This window comes from Ictidomys tridecemlineatus, chromosome 3 (assembly GCF_052094955.1).
Source record: "Ictidomys tridecemlineatus isolate mIctTri1 chromosome 3, mIctTri1.hap1, whole genome shotgun sequence".
In the NCBI taxonomy this organism is placed as follows: domain Eukaryota; kingdom Metazoa; phylum Chordata; class Mammalia; order Rodentia; family Sciuridae; genus Ictidomys; species Ictidomys tridecemlineatus.
Window position 1 is genome coordinate 125,448,791 of NC_135479.1, and position 19,074 is coordinate 125,467,864.

Consider the following 19,074-nt stretch of genomic DNA (forward strand, 5'->3'; position numbering starts at 1 on the left):
GTCATTAGCAACTGAGTTCTCTGGTCCCCACCAGCCCACCCTTTCCTGACCCTGTAGCTCATGCCCAGCCTTGGCAAGATGTAGGACTTTAGGCATGCAAGATTCATGGCCATGAGACCTGACCACAGTGTAATTCTACAGGAGCTGGGCTAAGGGAAACCAAGACTGTGATAAATGCTGGTAATGGCTTCCAGGTCCTCCAAGAGTCATGGAGGGATATGCATTAAAGTAGTAGAGGACAGAGGGGAGAATCTCCAGTTGTGTGAAATTGTACTTAAAAGAGACCCCAAATTCCAAGAGAGCAGCTTGCAAATAAAAGGGGGGAAGAAAGACATCTTAAGATTTTGAATATAACAGACATCCTGCTGTGGCTTTCACTAAAGTGACCCCATTTAGTGCTCATAATGATCTTCAGGTAAGAATCATTACCCCAATTAACTCACTCAAGCTTACAGAGCTAACAAGCAACAGTTAGGATTGCGTCTAGGGTAGTGTTCTTTCTTCTGTGTAAGCATGTCACATCTTTCTTAGAGATTTCGATTTGTAGTAAGGACCAGTAGCTGTCAGGGAATAGGCAGGAAGTTTCTCTTCCTCAGGAAAATGAGAAGTAAATCCATGTAGCTCCTTAAGAAATCCTCACCACCACACACACACACACACACACACACACACACACACACACACACTCTTCCTATGTGACCAAAAGTTTAATTCAGGGTAAGCCTAGGGTACAATGTATTTTTAGTAAACCTCTCCCAAACACACAGAACTATACCACTATGTGTTTGTTAATGTTTCAAATTCATTGTACCAAGAGACATTATAAGCATGTGGATGGATTTCCATCAACACATGAAGAACATACATCTCATTTGGGACCTGTGGCAGATGGAATGATTTTAATTATTAAGGCAAAAATTTGAATTGAGAAAGCTGATCTAACCAAGGCCACAGCTCCCTGACTTCCCGACCTGACAGCTGCCTTCCCCTGTGTACCAAAAAATGGCCCAGATGACGTCTCAAGTCCTCTGTAGACATGCAGGCTTGGAATATGGTGGGAACTGGTCCCATGGAACCATCCCATGAAATGAGTTCTGAGTACCAGGCCATAAAGTGCCCTCAGGGTGTCCAAGTATATCCAAACAAACCAAGGGATTTGGAGCTTAGCATTTTACAGGAACAGTATTAAAACAGAACTATGTCTGCAGCAGCAGAACTGACATGGATATAAGATGAGATTTTTCCAATCTGTCAAAATACATTTATTTGGAATTGTGAGCAGCTTAAACTCCAGTTTAAGTTCCAGTCTCTGCCTCTATTTCTAACTAATGATCTGGGTAGGTATAAGATGTAGCTCGTAACTGAGTATGTCTCTCTTGTTTTCAAGATATTTGACATATTTGGAACTACTGTGTTAGGTCCATGAAATGATGTCTTCCTTATCATTAATTTTTCTAAGTTTGCTTAGAATACTGTTTTTATAATCAGCATGAGAATGAAAGACAGTTGGATGGAGAGGTGATTGGCTAAGAGCATGGGCTTTGAATACGAGCTTTGTCATATACAAGCTGCCTACCTAACTCAGAACAAGTTATTCCTTATCTGTTCACATGGGGAGGCTAATGGTGCTACCTCATAAACTTACTTCAAGGAATAGAGCATTTAATATATGCAAAGCACTTGAGTGACTGATACATGGTCAGAGCTCCACTCTCCAGGAAAGATCTCAAGAATCAGGGAAAGAAGAAGAGGGAGAGAAGAGCCAATCTTACAGGCAGTCACCACGCAGAGAGATGGACGAGAACTAGCAGGGAGTGACTGAAATTTTTCTCACTAATCCACGTCTCAACAATTGGCCAGTGCTCAAACACAGAGCAGTGCGCCTCAAACTTTAATGTTTTTATGAATCACCTAAGACCTTGTTAAAATGTGGGTTTTAATCCGTTAGTTCCAAGGCGTAGCTGGAGATTCTGCATTTCTAACAAACTGTCCTGTGATGCTGCTAGCCCCAACGCCACTTTGAGGAGTCAGGGTTTAGAGAACACCTAGCTCCTGAGTGCCACCTGGACTCTTTTTCAATGTGGAGAAATCTCTCCAGAAGTCTTTCCATTTACCCAGCCTCTTTTATCATTTTGATCATGGGTCATAGGTCAAGAAAATGTTTAAAAATAAATATCACACCTGGCCCAGTGGCACGCACCTATAATTCCAGCAACTCAGGAGGCTGAGGCAGGTGGATTACAAGTTCCAGGCCGGCCTCAGCAACTTAACAAGACACTGTCTCAAAATTAAAAGGTCTGGGGATGTAGGTCAGTGGCACAGCGCCCCCTGGTTCAATCCCCTGTATTGCAATCAATCAATCAGTAATATATATGTCTTCAGAGGAAAAATACATAGATATTCTATCTTTAATTGCATGAAATACTTTTAATCCTTAAACATTTGGCAATTATTCTCCATAGGATTCAAAATTGGCTTCTCCTTTCTGACATTACCTACAAAATAAAGGATTGAGATGTTTCTTGAGGAAAGCAAAATTCTCCATCTGCTGGGTAATAGAATCAGCAAAACTAGGCATCCTTTTGCCAAACGATGACCTTCCCCAAACAACCCATCCTTTAATTATAACCTCATTCACATTTCAAGAGAAATGTAAACCAGATGTTTGTGTTCCACTGACACATTAATCATTGAAATTTCCCATAAAAAAATTTTTAGTTGTTAAGGAGCTTCAAACTTGCAGGGAGTGTTTTGCTATGACCAAAGGTGGGTCCTACGGATCAGCTAAGTTTAATGGCATTCAGATATGGAAGGTCTAAATTCAGTCAATGACAGTTTGATCTTGTGATTTCACAGATTCAGGCTAAATTAATTTTTAATTTGTTACTCAATTTCCTCAATATCTTTCACAGATACTTCTTCCTAGGAAGTCAGAATATGCAGATATTTGAACTCTGTGTGTGTGTGTGTGTGTGTGTGTGTGTGTGTTTTAGAATATGCACATTAGCAAAATCAGCAATAAAATCAGGATCATGTCTATTCTTTTTTATTATTTTGTAATATTTATTTATTTGTTTGTTTGTTTATTTATTTTTGTATCCTACCTCAAGTTTCTTGTGACAATGCTCACAAACCTAAGTCTTAGACTAGGAGTTGGCAAACTTTGTCTCTAAGTGACTGGTAGTAAATATAAGCTTTGTGGGTCTTATGGCCTATGAGTTTGCCAGGATAGCCATAATGAAGTATGACTGGGTGGTTTAAACAACAGAAATTCATCATTTCTGGGTTCTGGAGGCTGTGTATTTGAGATCTAGGTGTTCACAAGCTTGGTTCCGTCTAAGTTGGCACAAACCAATTCCAGGACTCTCTCCTGGCTTCTGGTGGTTTGCAGATCATTTCTGGCTTTCCTGGGCTGCATCACCCCAAACTCTGCCTTCCCAAGACCTGCTCCCTAGATGCATATCTGTTTCCAAATTCCCCCTTTTTGGAAGGTTACCAGTCATACCAGATTAGAGGCTCACCTGCTCTACTATGACCTCCTCCTACCTGAACTAATCTCATCATCAATGACGTAGTTCAAAATACGGTCACAATCTGCAGTACCGGGGGTTAGGACTTCAACACAAATTTGGAGGTTGGGAGAGAACATGGTTCATCCTGTGTCATTTAGTATGTGTCCCAGTTACTCAAGGTGCCCTTGAGATGTGAAAGAAGCCATGGGAAATACACAAACCCACAGGCATGGCTGTGTTACAGTGAAGCTTTACTGATAGAAATGGGCAGCACCTACAGGCCTCTGTCTTTGAGTACTACATCCCTGATCCATTGTGAACAGGAAAGAAAACATGAGGAGGTTTAGCACTGAACATGGAAGAAGAGAAAAAACTATGCCAGTCTTAGGAATTCCTATTTCCTATTTTGTATTCCAGCTATGATGTTTTTACCTTTACTTTGAGTGTCTTACTATTATATACAGATAGAACTGAGTAAGGGAACACAGTTTCAATTAAGCAAACATTTTTTGGGGGGGGGGGGATGGAAGTTACCGGGATTGAACTCAGGGACACTCAACCACTGAGCCACATCCCCAGCCCTATTTTGTATTTTTTTTTAAGAACAGGGTTTCACTGAGTTGCTTAGTGCCTCACTATTGCTGAGGCTGGATTTGAACTTGCAATCCTCCTGCCTCAGCCTCCCAAGCCACTGGGATTACAGGTGTGTGCCACTGCACCTAGCTGAGCAAACTTTATAATAATTAACTTTATGTAAACTTTATAAGTTTATAATATAATATAAACTTTATAATAATGACTCCAGTAATCATCATACACTTATCTTTGGGCTGTTACTGAGTTCTAGAGAAACAGAAAAGCAGACATTTTTGTTTAACATTATGCCAACATACTTTAATATTTAGAATAAATGTGTTCAAAACATTCATGTTTTGATTTTTTATTTCTTTAGAAATGTATGTATATTTTTTTCTCGTGAACACACACATACACACACACGCACACACTCTTTTCCATGTAATTAATATTTAGGAGTGCCTAAAGGCACTGTGTTAGGTTGCATATAATGAGTCTTGGTCAAGACACAAACATTATCTTCAGAATGTCCTCTCTCCTAAAGGATATACGTGTAACACATATTCAGGCAGTATCCAAAGATCTACATTTACATCTGCCACGCGGGGGAACTGTGTCATTCTCATTGAGCCCAGATGCATGTGTGTATTTCAATCCTGTTTTTCATTCCTGTGACCTTAAGTGGAACCACATGGGAGGGTTCTATACAGGGTCGTAGATGTAAAAGCACTTCAAAAAGCTTTCATGGAAAGCCAAAGATTGACGATGCTATGAAGAAAAGATCTCAATCCAGCACACACTGGATGTTTTGCAGTAGTAGCAGAGGTCATGCTCCCATTGATACTAAAACATCGACCCACTTCCTAACGTCCTTTAATATTAAAACAGTAGGCCTCTGGAAACCTGGAACTTTTCTTCCATGCGATGATAAAGGTAGCCAGAGTCAGCGGCCAGTATCTGCTTTTAATTTTAAGGGAACATGTACAAGTAGTAGTGAACAGTTTCATCAAGGATGAAGCGAACCCACTCGCAGGTATCAGAATTGGATGTTGGGGGCTCCTTGCGCTTCAGCAGAGGTGCTCCACAAGATCACTTACTTGGAATGCCCCGAGACTGGCCTTGTTCTTAGAATCTGAAAGAAAATATCCACTGGATTTTACCAATTATAAAATGGGTCAAATTCAGGGCCAAAAAAAGTAAATCATGTGCCTTTAATCAGGCTTGTTACCTTACAGGTTTTTAGTTGAGACGGAGATTTTTCAGAGCAAGTACCAGCTTCACTGAAATACGTGAAATGCTATCTGACCTGAAATGTCAAATGTATGTGGCTTTAATAATTTTAACCCATTTTAGGTCCAAAGAATTATAATTAAAATGTGACTGTTCTCTTTGTAATTATAGAAACATACTGTATTTCCTGATTAATATACCAATGACCTTCAACAAGAGATGCCCAAATCTACCTTTTGATTCCATAATTTACCTTTAGTTGACTTTACATTGCCTGAAGTAAGATTTAAGTGCAGGCAATAAAACTAGAATTTAAACCACAAATAAAACAATAAACCACCCTCACATTATTTTGATTTTGGAAACTCTTTTAATCTCTTAGACTCCCTAGTCTGACACGTAGGGCCACTGTCCTATCCTAAGAATTGCCTACACTCTTTATTTGGAGACACAGCAATCTATCTCATTTCTTTCTATGTTTACTTAAATAAAGGGAAGGACTTCTATCTTCCCTCCGAACTAAAAAGCAGGATGGCATTAAATTACTTCTTTCTTCCCAACACTTTGCAAACTTCAAGTAGGAAATGAAGCACTACAGTGTGTCAATAAAGAATAATGGTAATATTAATAATGGTGGTGATGATGACAATAACGATGAATTAGACAGCATAATTCCCTCCTTATTCTAAGTATGAAAACTGAAGCAAAATGATGAAGTGCCTTTCCCAAGATCAGTGGCTCCACAATTAGAACTTGGGCTTTTCCTCTCTTTCCGGCTCTTCTTCAGAGAAGAACAAATATCACTAATGTCCATCCTCCCCAGGAGAAAGCCATGCTAGCCCATTCAATGGCCAATTAGAATAAATTGTAAATTAGAACAAATATGATAGGTAATACAAAAATCAAAAGCTCTCTGAAGAAAAGGAACAAAAAACCTGAATAAATAAGCTTAACGGTCCATTGTTTGTGGGGAAAATGATGAAATTATCATCAAAATATTCTATGAATTGAGAATGCAGATAAATTTTTATGGAGAGTTTACCAAAAAAAAAAAAAGTCAACCTAGTAAAGTACGAAAGACTCTTCTAAGACTGGTATTAGTTTTCATAAAAGGGATATTGGCATCTTTCTGACAAGAAGTCAAAATAGGCTTTGTGTGAATCTTAGTCAACTAGTCAATCATGCTTCTTCATACTAACCCATATTTAACATAATGTTTGTGCCAAGGATCTGGACATTAAAACCATGTCGACATAAGGGATTGTTTTAATTATCTCAGAATTGACCCTACAGAATTTGAATCACTCAGGTGAAACAATTCTTTTTTCTTTAAGAACAAATTTAGGAACACGGGTTAACAGTAGAAACGATAGCATGTATTTGGCCTGCCAAAATAAATAAATAAATAAATAAATAAATAAATAAAATAAACCTGGTCTAAATACCAATGTGTAGATTTCTAAACCTCTGTTTAAATAATGTGTCTATCTGATTCCACCTTCAAAAGTCTCGGTGAGGTTTTATTTCCACATTCAGGGACATTAGCCCAGCAAGGCAAGGGGGAAAAAAATTCTTCATTTGGACAGTGCATCTTTCAGACATTCCCTTCTTTTATTGATTTGTTTTCTCCTGTCCCTTTTCTCCTTCTTTTGTTTCCTTATCATAGCTTCAGGTTATTACGTGCAAAGTATTGATGGGAATGGATGGTTTTGGTCGATGGAGGGCTAATGCATCCCTAATCCCACTATTGTTACAGAGTTATGCTTTACTCTGGTCTCTGATGGGGGAAAAGGTGCAAAGCTGTTGATCCTAGTTTTATTTGTCACAAACCCATCCATCAATCAAGCGCAAGCATGTCTGAATGCTGAATGACATGTGGGTCTCAGCTGAAAAAATTCGATAACACTGTATTGTCAGGTCTCTCACTCTTTTTTTTTTTTTTTGATAAGAAATACATTTGACTGAAATAGATAAGCATGCAACTACTAAAGACCTGAAGAGAGAAAGTGACATATTGGCACCAAAGGTTATATATCTTTGGTATTAATGATACTTATGAGTAAATAAAATAGGAGGGGGCAGCCACAGCTAGAGCCATACCGCTTCTCTAAGGCTGGCTTGGTTATGTGTAAGGATTGTCACTCTACTATTATTTGGATTTTCAAATATTAATCTGACCATATTTCACAGTCGGCTACCCTGGTTAAAATGCAAACCGGTCTGCAGTTGGTGAAGCTGATGTGATGTAGAAATCAAATGTCACTTGTTTACACTGCCCTGCACAATATAGACAGATCCTTTTTTTGTCCCAGATGGTAGGCAAATCCTGTGCAATATTTTTGTGTATGTATGAACTCGTAAGTTCACAACTGTCTCATCTTGTGAGTGAAAGCATTTAGTAGGGGGAAAAGCTTTAATTATTTTAAACTGGAAATATATATGCATGTCATTTTAATAGTGACTTAACTTATAATTACAGTCTCAAACATAGTTTCTGTGTGTCCCTTTTATTTTAGTTACTAAATTAGGTACTTTAATATGCTATAAAAGCCTGTCTTTTCTGTTATATACAATTTTCTATTCATAGCTATTTCAAGATAATTGCATTTGGAAATAGTTAAAACATTAAGAAACAACACTAGTATAATATAATTTTAGGGGCAAAATTGATCAACAAATCAGAACATTTTAAAAACCTTTTTATTTTCCTGTCATAACATTTTAGAGAAGACAAGTATTTTTTAAATGACCTAAAAAGCCCATCCAGAAAGACAGTTCCAAATTAACACCAAGATGAACATTTTGTACCCTTAAGTGTCCCGTGCTTTGAGAGTAAGCCATTTTTTTTTTCTCTGTTCAGTGACTGGGGGCTAGAAAACTGCAAAAATCAATGTGGAAGTGCTGTAGGTTTGTTGGGTAAATTACATGTGCTTGGCCGCTCCTTTGTGTCTGCCCTATATTCTACACAAGATACTTTAGATGGAACTGTCACATAATACATATACTTCATATTGATTTTTATAGATTTAACAGAACTTGAATGGAACTCCACAATAAAGCAAGAAGAGCGAGTTATCTCCCTCAAATTCCTAATACCTGAACTATTCTTGAAATTAACTAAGTGGTAGATCCCAGTTTTGAATTATGGTGGAAGCAAAAAGAAAAAAAAATCAAGTTTGCTTCCTAATGGTTCCTCACTTTCAATTTTTTGTTTGTCTTTTTTTTTCTCCTTTATATTTTAGTTTAACTTCTCCATCTCTTTGCAAAGATGTTAATTCTAAAAGACTTCCCCAGGACCCTCTAACCAGCCAATGAGAGCTAACTGAACCTGGGGAGTCGCTGGAAGTTCCCGTGGCCTTCCTGTTGATCATTCTTTTGGCTTTCCAGTTGGCTCCAGTTTGAGCTCATTTGCCATGATTTTTAAGCTGCTGTGAATTCTGATACATTTAAATAAAGTATCTGAAGCCACCATAAGGGTCTGTCCTTGATTATCCCAAGGACAGCTACTCCCATCACAACACTATGAGCCTCCAAACAGCCCTAGTATCTGGAGAAGCTATTTAACCTCCACTCAAAAAAGAGGCTATGAGGTTGTTCCAGCTAAATCTGTATGCAGGGATTGGGCTCTGATATTCCTTTGGGATAAGAATTTATTGATTCTGCAATAGAAGTTTCAGACTGGGTCCCCAAGGATAGTATGGACATTTGTAATTTTGCCCAGGATGGTGAAAAAGAACAGCCACTTCTAGTGTATAAGGAACCATCTTGACATTTGGTTCCACTGGGAACTCGTCTCATCCAGAAATGCCTTGGAGAGAAGGATGAAGACCAAGAGATTCATGTTCCAGTGGCATTTTGAAACTATTTTTTGGAAAAGTTTTTAAAATACAGAAGACTATAAATAAAATGAAATCATTCCTAATGCCATCACCCACAAGTCACATTTGTTGCTTTTTTACAATGTAAACTATGTGCTGTGATGTAATATTGAGAGGTACTGTGATGTAATATTGAGATGTAATATTGAAATCAATTGGTTTCATGGGAATATTTTTAATGAGCTAGTTCCACATTAATAATTATATTTCAGGAGACTAGGGATGTAGCTCAGTGGCAGAGCACTTGCTTGGTATGAGCAAGGCCCTGGCTTTGATGCCCAGCACTGAAAGCATGCCAAACTTCCTCTGATTTAAGCAGAATCATCAAGAGGGTCTGTTATTTAGGAGTGACTTCCAACCAAAATGTTTTTCATATAAATTAACTCCAAGATGTTAAATAATATCTCTTCCTTGGGGACAGAAAATGTTGAGGTCTACTTTCTAAATGTTGGAAAGATCCACAAACAGCTTTGTCCTAAAGACTGTAAGATGAAGTAATCACTTCTGCCAGCACTTTTAGCACAACTGTGTGTGTGTAAATTCATTTGACTTTGGGAACACTTATTATAGTAAATAAATATTTTTAATCAAACCTTTTTTAAGAGGGCAGAGAATTAAATTAAGAAAGTAGGAAGATGGGCGGGGTTGTGGCTCAGCCTTAGAGCACTCACCTAGCACAGGAGAGGCCCTGGGTTTGATCCCCAGCACCACATAAAAGTAAATAAATAAAGATGTTGTGTTCAACTACAACTAAAAAATAAATAAATATTAAAAAATGTAGGAGGATGAATGAAGTCAACTCTAGAACTCTACTAAAGAACACAAAAGATTTGAGAAATTGGAGGCCTACTCTTTTCTCTGATCAAGATGATGCAATAAAATAAAAATTAATTCTTCCCAAGTAAGTGTGTTGATGTAATACAAACAAAATAAAAATCCTAATACTATTATTTGTAGACAAAGTCCAAAGTTTATTTAGAGGAAAAAAAAAATGTGTGTTCATGATCCCCCCAAAAAAGATTTTAAAAGAAGATAAATGAGAAAGGATCTTTTTTTCTACCAGGTACCAAAGTAAGTTTTAAAGCTTCAGTATATAAACAGTTTCTGTTCCAGGAATTTGAGCTCCAGGCTCCGCATTCTGGTGGTGCTCACTCTTTAACTGTAGTGTCCTATAGCCTATGGCACTTTCCAAACCTCAAGGGGAAGAAAATAGGCAAAGCAATAGCATTAGTGATGAGAGCCAACTTTTATTCCTGCTCAGATTTTCTCCAGCAAAAGACCAAAAAGGAAATGACAGCCACCATGGGACACAGAAAGAACCAAGACAGCTTCTTAATATCCTCTCTATTGTCCCATCGTAGAGGACTGCTAGGATTCATTTCAAAAGCACAGGTAGAGAATTTTTTTATTCTTACTCCTGTCTGTACCGCATTAGTCAGTGACAGTAATTGTGCCTTTTAATAGAGTTCAAAATTTCCCCCCCAAATAGTAGGAATTCTAGCCCTTTTGTAGAAGAAAAAGTGGGTAAAGAGCACATTATATGAAATTCACTCGAGCATTTCTGAAACACAGTAGAGGAAGAATTGTCTTAAATGAGATGAAAAGTTGAAATTATCACATGACATTTAGGCCTAGTTCATGTGTAACTCAAATCCTACCAAATCAGAGAGGTGTTAGTAAAATAGATAAAGCAGTAGAAACAAATAGTCTGGAAATAGACTCTGGGAATTTGGTTATTGATTAAAGTGAGACTTTAAGTAAGTTGGGTTGCTCTTTTATACTGCTGGTGTAAAAGTAAAATTGAACCGGAATGAGAATTTCTGGCACACATTGCACTGTAGGGTAACTCTAGAAAATACTACACTATACATTTTAAAAAGCTAGAAGAAAAGATTTCGGAAGTTTTTACCATAAAGAAATGATTAGTGTTTGAGGAGCTAGAAATGATTAACCTGAATTGTTAATGTTAAATTGTTAATGTTAACTGATAAACAATGTATACATGTTTCAAGACATCATCTCTTACCCCATTAATATAGATAATCTTTAGGTTTTTAATATATTAATTGAAATAAATTTAATTTAGAAATAAAGAAAATAAAACTCGTGAGCCAATTTAGAAGCCAATTTTGGAGTATTTGTTAAAAAAAAAAAAAAAAAAAAAAAAGATGTGCACAGCCCATGGACCCAATGATTCTACTTAAAAAAAAAAGATGTGCAGGACCCAATGATTCTACTTCTCCATAGCCACCTGGGACACATACGCACAAGTCCACAGCAAGGAAGGCAGGAGGGTACAGCAGTGGTTGGCATAGTGAAAAACGGGGAAAACCCAAAATGACTGTCAACAGAGTAAATAAACTACACAAAAGGAACAGGTGAAATAGACTGCTTCATTCAGGTACAAAAAGATCTCCAAAAATAAAAATACTAATAAAACTTTTAAAAAATCTCCAAAAATATTGCCAAGTGGAAAAAAAATCAAACTTCAGAATATTCCTACACAAGGAATTGCATGCTGACATACATGATCTCACACACACGTGCATAAAACCACACTGATACCATGAAAGAAAGATCAAGTAAGTTTTCATCAACTCTTACTTCCAACTATCCACAAAAATATATTTCTAACGGATTAACAAGTTAAATGGGACATTTTCTTTTAATTACTAAAAGAAAATGTTCGAGAACATTTATTTAATTAATCTTAGCATAGCACAAAGACCAGAGACCATAAAGAAAATCTCTGGCAGCTTTAATCCTTTATGACAAAATGACAGTAATAAAGTTATAATTAGCAAACAACACCATAACAAAAATTAAAAGAAAACTGTTGAAGGAGTTTAAATAGCTACAGGGTTCTTAAGGGAAAAAAATCCATCAATTACATTTAAAATGCATTTACCCTGCATCCCAGTAATCCCACCTGTGTTTGTGCCAAGGAAGTAATCATTCCTACTGCCAAATGTATGTGAAAAGGATGCTTAGTTCAGTATTTGACCTTTATAATTGCACATAAAAGGTGATGCTAAATGTCCACCAATAAGAAAGTGGTTGAGTAGATGATGGTGCCCTTTTTTTTTTTTGAGACTTTAGTTTTTATTTTTATTTGTTCTTTTTTATTATACATAACAGTAGATCTGTTTTGACATATTTATACAAACATGGAGTATATCTTATGCTAATTAGGATTCTAGTCTTGTGGGTGTACATGATGTTGAGATTCACTGGTGTATTTATACATGTACATAGGAAAGGTATGTCCAGTGTGTTCCATTTTCATTCCTATCCAATCCCCCCTCCCCTCCCTTCATTCCCCTTTGTCTAATCCAATGAACTTCCATTCTCCCCATCCCCCTTGTTGTGTGTTAGCATCCATGTATCAGAGAGAACATTCAGCTTTTGGTTTTGGGCACTGGATTATTTCACTTAGCATGAAAATATCCAGTTCCATCCATTTACTGGCAAATGTCATAAAGTCATTCTTTATGACTGAGTAATATTCCAGTGTGTGTGTGTGTGTGTGTGTGTATCACATTTTCTTTATCCATTCATCCCATCAAAGGGCACCTCAGTTGGTTCCATAGCTTAGCTATTGTGAATTGAGCTACTATAATCATTGATGTGGTTGTGTCACTGTAGTATGATGATTTTAAATCCTTATCTAGTATGAGATAACTGTATTTATGTGAGTTTGTCTCTGTGTCTTCTATTCTGTACCATTGGTCTACATGTCTATTTGGTGCCAAGACCATGCTGGTTTTATTACTATTGCTTTGTAGTATAGTTTAAGTTCTGGTATTGTGATGTTTCCTGCTTTACTCCTCTTGCTAAGGATTGTCTTAGCTATTCTGGGTCTCTTATTTTTTCAAACAAATTTCATGATTGCTTTTCCTATTTCTATAAAGAATGTCATTAGGATTTTAATAGGAATTGCATTAAATCTGTATAACACTTTTGGAAGTATGACCATTTAATGTTAATTAAATGTTAATTCTGTCTGTCCAAGAACATAGGAGATCTTTTCATCTTCTAAGGTCTTCTTCAATTTTTTTCTTTAGTGTTCTATGGTTTTCATTGTAGAGGTCTTTCACCTTTTTTTGTTAGATTGATTTCCCAATTTTTTTTTGAGGATATTGTGAATGGGATAGTTTTTCTAATTTCTCTTTCAGTGGATTCATCACTGATGTATAGGAATGCATTTGATTTATGGGTGTTAATTTCATATCCTGCTACTTTGCTGAATTCATTTATTTTAGTTCTAGAAGTTTGGGGATGGATTTTTTTATATTCTAAATATAGAATCATATCCTCAGCAAATAGTGATAGTTTTGAGTTCTTTTTTCCTATTCATATCCCTTTAATTTCTTTCTTCCGTCTAATTGCTCCGGCTAGAGTTTCAAGGGCGATGTTAAATAAAAGTGGGGAAAGAGGACATTCTTGTCTTGTTCCAGTTTTTAGAGGAAATGCTCTCAATTTTTCTCAATTTAGAATGATGTTAGCCTTGAGTTTAACACAGATGGTTTTTACAATGTTAAGGTTTGTTCTTACTATCCCTAGTTTTTCAAATGTTTTGAACATGAAAGGGTGCTATATTTTGTCAAATGCTTTTTCTGCTGGTTTTAAGTCCTTTGGATATAAACCTAGGGAGTAGGATAGTTGGGTCAAATGATAGTTCCATTCCTAGTTTTTTTAGGAATCTACTGCTTTCCAGAGTGGTTGTGTGCTTCTTGATACTGGAGTACTATATCGAAACTGAGATGACTAATGTTAGTATTCAACTTTACTAAATTCCTCCAACAAAACTCTGAGTTAAATATACTATTTCTTTTAGTCTTTTCAGCAGTGTTTTGAGATAGATATGATCGGGATTTTCATTTTAAAGATGGTAATACCGAGAGTTAGAGAAGTTCAATGTCCCCAAAACATACAAGTGTCTCACCCCAAAGTCAAAACTCTGGGACCTGTATATACTGACATACAAAAGGAAGTAAGAGCTGGGTTGTGGCTCAGTGGTAGAGCACCTGCCTAGCACGTGTGAGGCACCGGGTTCGATCCTCAACACCACATAACAATAAATAAAAAAGTGAGGTATTGTGTCCATCTACAACTAAAAATATTTTTAAAAGAAAAGGAAGTAAAGGAATAGCATATATAGTGTCATATCACACTTAAGTAAGTAAATTTAAGTCTGGTGGATAAATAAAAATATGTTAATGTGCCGCAGTCTGGCTGCAGCATAATAACCCGGGGGTGACGAATAACTTGTGTACGTTGATGCAGAAGGAATGGAAGCCGTTTATTGTAGGACAACAGAGCTATTTATACATTTTGCACAGCTTATCTTAATTAGCATAAACTAGATACATCAGTCAACCAATAAGGAATCTCCACACTTAATGGCTTGCTTTTGTTACTTCTCAAACCACTCCCTCTGGCATTTTGCCAGGCACCATCCAGACTTGTTTACGAACTCTAACATTTCTCTGGCAAAATACCACGTGTTATTTTGACTTGTCTACAGACCTTAACATTAATGTGCCTGTCTCTATATAGATTAATTTATGGGTGTTTTCTTCCTCTTTTTACTTAACTGTATTTTCTGATTTTTTTTTTCAGCAAGAAACCCATTTTACACTTTTAAAAATAAACTAAATAATTCCAGGATAAAAACCAATAATTTTGAAACATAGAGCAATGAATATTTTCAATAAGGTAGCAAAGGTAGATATTTAAAATGATGAATTTTGAGACTTCTTGGAGTTTTGCTTGGACAATACACTCTCATTGGTATATAAGTGAGGATATGAAAAGACAATAGTCTTATTTAATGATCCAAAATTGGCCTAGAAATTGAGATATAAAAATAATCTCTGTGTTCTAATTACCTAGAAGGATTAGGAATTATAGCTTTATTTTATTTATTTGTTTGTTTATTTATTTATTTATTTTTGTCAATATTAGGGTTCAAATCCAGGGCCTTGAGCATGCTAGGCAAGTACTCTACCCCTAAGCCATATCACCAGCCCCACAGTTTGTTTTAAAGTATTAGGAATTACAGGTCATATGCAGTCTAGCCTGAATTGTGGGTTATTTAAAAAAAAAAAAGAATGAGCAAAGAAGTTACCATAAAGCTATCATCTCCATTTTTCAAAACTCAACCTTCCAGATGAGACACACTTTTTCTTCCAGGCAATGTGCTGCTCTGGGGCTGCACGGGGCTCCACGGGGCTGAACCTGATAGATCAAGACAATGAAATTTGTCCTTGACATTCACAGGACTGTGGTTTCCAAGGCAAAATCATTATTAAGCACCAATTCCAACCAAACCATGATCCTATCAAAAACCCCACCATTATTGCTCTTCTATTTATTATCTTCTCTCTCTCTCTCTCTCTCTCTCTCTCTCTCTCTCTCTCTCTCTCTGTTTCTCTGTCTCTCTCTCTCTCTCTCTCTCTCTAAGTAAAATCATTTTAAAGGGGTATGAGGAAAACTTGAAGGCACTGAAGCAAAATAAGTAGTCCTTTACTCTCACTGACAGAGTGTTAAATGGTACCTGAAGTATCAAATAACCCTCATAATCCTACAGTTGGAATCAAAGCTGAAGTCTCCTGACTCCTTCTGGCACAGAGTTCTTTGGGTACCACTTAGTAATATTCATTGGGGGTGGGGGGGCTTATGTACACAATAACACAGGGGTTTTGCCTTGGGTATGGTGGTGGGTGGCCGCGAGGGTGCTCTGAAGAATCAGGGATGTGGGCTGATTGTAGACAAGTAAGCTTTAACACCAGCACCCAGAGCCACTTTCTTTTCCCTTAAGCACATTTCCCTGAGGACGATGAGCCAACAGTTCCAATATTATAGATTCCAAAATGCCATACCCTAAGCCCTAAGGAAGGTTCATAGCCATTCATGAAGAGCTAAGGAACGGGAAAGAAAGTACTAAAACTTTACCCTCTTCCTCTCATCTGTAATTGGAGGGAGGAGGGCTAATACACATAAATAACCACTTACAGGTAAAATTTGAGGAAAATAGCCTTCCTGACTCTAAAATAGAACCTTCAGTCACTTACTGATGTGTTCAATATGCCCACATTACAAAGTCATTCCTTTGGGACCACCATCTACATAGTTAATATTGAAGAAATATTTATCAAGAACTCCTGTGCCAAACACTGTTCTTGGTTCCGCACCCCCCCGAAAAAAGCAATGATGAATAATAAACAGTGTCTCTCCTAGAGGTACTTAAAATTTAAACAGGAATCAGAAAAGCAACAAGACAATTGAAATAAAATGTGAGAAGTTTGGCACAGGGTAGGAATGTCTGTCACTCAAGAGGAAGGGAAGGTGAGATACGCCAAGCCATGTGCCTAAGTACGGCGGACCCCAGAAATGGAAAGAAGTGGTAAGAGATGAAGCCAGAGAGTAAACACAGGCTGGCCATGAAGAGCCCCTTGCGGCCCAAGGAGGAGGAGGAGGGCAGCCATGGAAGGGGTTCACGCTGGTGGAGGACAGTGGGCAGGTAAGGATGGGCAGGATGGTGACAGGTGAATGTGTCATACTTACGTTTTATATCATAATAGAGAAAACGTGTCGATTCCTCAACAAGCATCAACATGGATGAAGAATTTGTTCCAGACAACACGAGTCACAGGGAGACACCCAGGAGATTATCTCAGAATCATATTTATGTTCTAAGACATGGGGGTTGGGAACCCCAGAGCTATAAAATCTTGTTGGAATTCGTGATCTATTAAGGAAGTCAAACCCTGGCAAACACACGGCGTCGAAAGTGCCATGTGAACCTGAACCTGCCCAATCAAGATTTCAGAGCAGTAGGGCTAGGGATGTAGCTCAGTTGTTAGAGTGCTTGCCTTGCATGCAGAAGGTCCTGGGTTCAATCCCCAGCACCACCAAAAAAAAAAAAAAGATTTCAGAGCAGTAGAGGCTGGGGGAAGGTGCACGCGCATGCTGGAGTGGGGACTGAGAGAAAAGGGAGCCTCCTGGCCAAGGTGCCACTTGAGGGTGTAGACGGTGAGTAGAGACCAATGAGAACTCTGAGGCCAATTCGATCAGCTCACAGTACAGAGTCTGTCCTCCTGAGTCCATCAAATGCACACAGTCACACACCTACACACACAAACTTCTACATAACGTACACGTTATATGCCTGCTGTGACCTTAGAAGGGTACATAGAAGGTCCTTAGATGAAAGTCTGGCTCTAGATCGCTTGATTGCAACATGTTTGTATTTTAGAAGAGCTGTCTTTCAAAGACTTTATTGCTTAAAAAAAAAAAATGCAAGAGATCCTTCCTTTGGTGTGAACAAAGAAGCTTGGGGAAAAGAAGAAAGGAAAAAAAAATAAAGATGCTTTTATTTCATGTGTCATTTAGTGGACGGTTTTTTAGGTTTGTTTTTTGATTTGGTACCCGGGATTGGACCCAGTGGTACTTAGCCCCTGAGCCACATGCACGGGCCTTTTTATTTTTTATTTTGAGATAGGATCCAACTAAGCTGCGTGGGGCCTTGCTAAGTGGCTGAGGTTGGCCTCGAACTTGCAATCCTCCTGTCTCAGTCTTCTGAGTCACTGGAATTATAAACATGTGCCACCACGCTGGCTGAAGGTCATTTGGTATGGAAAAAGTGGGTGTGAAGGACACAGCAGACATCCCGGACCTTGGCTTAAAGAGTTTGTTTTCTACTCAGCACATCATTATTTATTATTTTAAATTTATAAGGTACAGAAAAATATGAAGGAAAAAATCATTCATAGTTGGCTATCGTGAATATTTAAATGTAGTTCCTTTTAATTGTGTGTATTCTAACCAATTATCTCTTTAAAACTAACCTTGCACCATATGTAATAATACATATCTGTAATCCCAGCTGCTCAGGAGGCTAAGCAGGAGGATTATGAGATCAAAGCTGGCCTCAGCAATTTAGCAAGATCCTGTCTCTAAATAAAATATGTGGTTAAGTGCCCCTGGTTTCAATCCCTAATACAAAAAAAAAAAAAAAGCCTCACCTTGTTATTTATTTGTAGATGCAAAAACCCAGAACTCTTATTAACTGACCTGAGTTTCTGGCCTGCTAACCTAAAATCTTGTGTTTGTGTTCAGGGTGTCACAGATTTCATGTTTTGAGATGAAATGAACCTCAGGGATTAAATTCATTGCCTTCAAATAGTGATTCCCAAAGTGTAGACTTCAAAACAGCAGCTTTGGCTTCCCCTATGAGCTGGCTAGAATGAAAATCTTGTGCCCTACTCTGACTTGCTGCATGAATCTCTAGGAACAGGGACCAGAAGGGAAAGTTTAAGCTCTCCTGGCCATTCCTGGGCAAGTCAAGCCAAGAACCAATGCCAGAGAAGACACAATGAACTAGTAATAGTCAAAATCCACAGCAAAACCTGTAGTGATGTCTCCTAGGACTCACATAGTGACTTGCACAGAGTAGGTGCTTAATAAATAAATGTCCACTGAAAGAACTTTCTCTGAAGTTCCCCCAAATTACTAACCTTTTCCCACACTCTTTGGAACAAATAGCACCTAAATTTGCCTTTAATCCATTAAGCCTCAAGTTTTTTTTTTTTTTTTTTTTGAGAGAGAGAGAGAGAGAATTTTTTTTTTTTTTTTTAGTTTTTGGCGGACACAACATCTTTGTTTGTGTGTGGTGCTGAGGATGGAACCCGGGAGGCACACGTGCCAGGCGAGCGTGCTACCGCTTGAGCCACATCCCCAGTCCAAGTTTTTAATTCTGTAAATATTTATTTATTTATTCTTTTTTAGATACACATGACAATAGAGTGTATGTATAATACACTTATTCTAATTAGAATCCCATTCTTGTTATTGTATATGATGTGGAATTTCAC

General features: G+C 37.6%; 1 protein-coding gene and 1 non-coding gene across 13 annotated transcripts in view; both read left to right on the forward strand.

The window, feature by feature from the left end:
* LOC106145044 (uncharacterized) overlaps nucleotides 1-19,074 on the forward strand; it is a 685,031-nt gene that overhangs the window by 564,853 nt on the left and 101,104 nt on the right. The gene's annotated exons all lie outside the window — the stretch shown is intronic.
* Nucleotides 17,044-17,115, forward strand: Trnaa-ugc (transfer RNA alanine (anticodon UGC)). Its single transcript has one exon. It is a non-coding gene; the product is annotated as a tRNA-Ala (tRNA).